Source organism: Vigna radiata, chromosome 5 (genome assembly GCF_000741045.1).
Source record: "Vigna radiata var. radiata cultivar VC1973A chromosome 5, Vradiata_ver6, whole genome shotgun sequence".
Lineage (NCBI taxonomy): Eukaryota > Viridiplantae > Streptophyta > Magnoliopsida > Fabales > Fabaceae > Vigna > Vigna radiata.
In genome coordinates this window covers 15,456,983-15,460,271 of record NC_028355.1, presented here as the reverse complement: position 1 = coordinate 15,460,271, position 3,289 = coordinate 15,456,983, and positions in this window count along the sequence as shown.

The following is a 3,289-nucleotide window of genomic DNA, read 5'->3' as shown; positions in this document are numbered from 1 at the left end:
CTATTTCCGGCGGTTACACAAAAAACCGCCGGTACTCACTTGGCGACGGACGTTTTACTAGCGGTTACTGTTACCGCCGGAAAAGCACTTTCCGGGGGTTAAAACCGCCGGTAATATTCAAAATAACCCCCAGAAAAATTCCTAATTTTTGTAGTGTTAAAAACGTTTTATATAATTTCTTTAATATTCTTGGATAGCTTTTGAAAACTGATTAGGGAAAGTACAGTGAAAGTACTGACTTAAAATATCTATTTGTCGTTGAATTCTTGTTAAATTTGTAATCAAATCATGACTAAAATTATATTATAATATATCAAGCGTTATTTAACCAAAATAATACAATATTTAGTTATTACTTCAAAACTATTAAAAACTAAGCTTCATGTATAGATACTATCAAAAGTGATAATATATAATATTGAGAGTTAAACATGAAACTAAATAAAAAAAAAAACATACGTTTAAATTTAAGAAACAATTTTGAAATTTTTACAATTACAGTTAGAAACCAAATAAATACACTCCCCGTTCCTTTTTAATGGTTAGAGTTTTTCATAAAATTTTGTTTTTATATCTATCATTCATAAAAAAATTTATAGCCAATGATAAAACTTGTCAAAATCCCAAGCATCAATGATAATATCTATTATAAATTAAAAACATAAAAATCTATATATATAAAACTAGTTACTTTCCTTTATTTTTGTTTATAAAGGTAATTTATATTTTTTTTGCAGAACCCTTTTTTAATAAGCTCCAAATGAAATGATAATTTGATAATAATAAACATGGAACTAGCCCCTATCATTTCATTGCATGTAACAAGAAAAAATAGCAGTAAATGAAAAAAAGGAGAATGAGTTAACCCTGAACTGTTATACTACAATGCTGGTCTTCAACCTGTTCTTTTCTTAACCTAATCTCAACTGGAGTAAGAGCTTCTTCATCTTCTTCCTGTTCTTCATCATCATCATCATCATCATCATCTTTTTCTTCTTCCTGATAGAGGGCAACAAGATGCATTGTCAGACGACCATTAGCTCTGTGCATTGTGAAGCACTCGTGATGCTTGAGCTTTTCTTCTTTTAAGATCAATCTTCCATCGGTGGTGTAGTGTCTCCTCAACACGAATTCCATGTGGGGTATAGGCGGCGGCAACTCTCGCTTTTCCTTTCTCTTGGCGCAGCTCTTGGAGGCCACAACAGTGGATAGGTCGCAGTGGTGGAGATCAATGTCGTTGTGGAGGTCAATGTTGCCGCTCTCAGTGCCAATGTAGTCATCACCATAGTTGAAGGAGCTCATGTGTTGGAGAAGAGGAAAAGATCTTAGAAAAGCAGTAATTGAGAAAGAGAAAAAAATGAAGAGTGAGGTTTGAATATGGTTTTGATGGTATATATATATATATATATATATATATATATATATATATATATATATATATATATAGAGAGAGAGAGAGAGAGAGAGAGAGAGAGAGAGAGAGAGATGGATATTAGGGTTTTGCATTGAATGTGCATTGAGGGTGGCTAGCTAGGTTTTGGGGAAGAGGAGGTAATGAAAGCAGTGACAGCTAATGTGCATGACATGAAGCCAGGTTGGGTTATGTTTGTCTGCCTTTTGTCAGTCTTCATCTTCCCAATTTCAAATAATTGGATGACAATTACGTAACAGTAAAAGGAATACCAACACAATACCTTCAAAAAATGTTATTAAATTCTTCGGATATTTTAACTATGAGCAGGGGACTTATAATCTCATTTTCATTATTTTATTATTAGCTATAATTAAACTTCAGTAAAACAAGAGAACAGTAACTGATTATGTAATCCTGATGTAAATATTTAAGTATTATATTGATAGTTTGTCTAGCTTTAGTTGATCTTTATCAACTTCCACATAACACTACTTTTGTTTTTTCTTTTCAAGTTTTTATGTATTTGAATATTCATCAATTTCTTTAAATTATTTCTTTTAATATGTTGTTGGTTTTCTGTATTTGTGTTAGCTATTTCATTCATTACTATTTACAATTAATTTCTCTTTTCTAGAAAAATATGTATAACTATCGTGAGGAAACTTGAAAAAGTAATCATAGATAATGAATTAATTAAAAAATAATTAAATATGAAAGATAAACTTAACTAAATTGTTTAATATTTCATAAATTATATAAATATGTTAGTACAGGTACATCGCATTTCGGGGTCAACGGAGAAAAGAAAAAGTGAAAATATTAAATTAAATAACTGACGCAATTGGAAAAGAAATTGAGTAAGAAAATTACATAAATACACACATGTAATACTTCTATTCTCATTAAGCTACAATGATTGTGTCATCTTTAATTACATAAATATACCACACCATTTTTAATAACTATACCTTAACTATTGCTTTTAATATATAATTGATTTTCTGTATTTATCTTGATTATTTAATTTATTTGTTTGTAAGTTTGATCTAATTTATTTTTTTTTTAAATGATCATTTTATTCTTGTTTTGAATAGACCACAAAATGATTTTGTTGGAGGTCTCATTAACTAGAGATAATATCTATTTAAAATATATAAGTACGTATAAACTTTTTTTTGCAAATCAATTTTTTAAGACTGGGATAAGTTTAAAGTTCACTTTTTAATATGGTATTAGACTATAAGATAAAGTTCATCTTAATGTAATATGATATTTGTTGGGTCTATTGTTTTATCTATCAGATCACTATAAGACTATCCATTAATATCTAATTTCACCCACAAGATGTCTATATCTCGATGTGAAGGAGTTATGTTAAAATTCTCACATCGACTAAAAATAAGATGAATTTAAAACATATAATAGATGTAAATTTCACTTGACAAATCGATTTTATAGAATTAAATTATACTTAAAATCCACTTCTTAATTTGTGAGTAGAAATGTAGTCATTGTGTAAAAAATTTAAAAATATAATCATTATGTTTTAAGCCATTCTATAAAAAGACCGCTTCATAAAATCCATTTTCTATGTAAATGGTTATTCTACAAAATGTTTTCTTGTAATTTGACTTTATGAGTTTTATTCACTAGTAGAAAAATAGCTTTTTATGACAGGTAAAATTGACTTATTATGACGGATAACCTGGCGTTATAGTTCTGGGTGTTATAATAAGTCTGTGCATTTTATGACGGACAGAAAAGTCCATCATAATAGGTCCAGTGTATTATGACGGACTTCCTGTTACCTATCATAATGGGTCCAATGTATTATAATAATATATTGAACATATTATAACGTAGTTTCTGAAATAC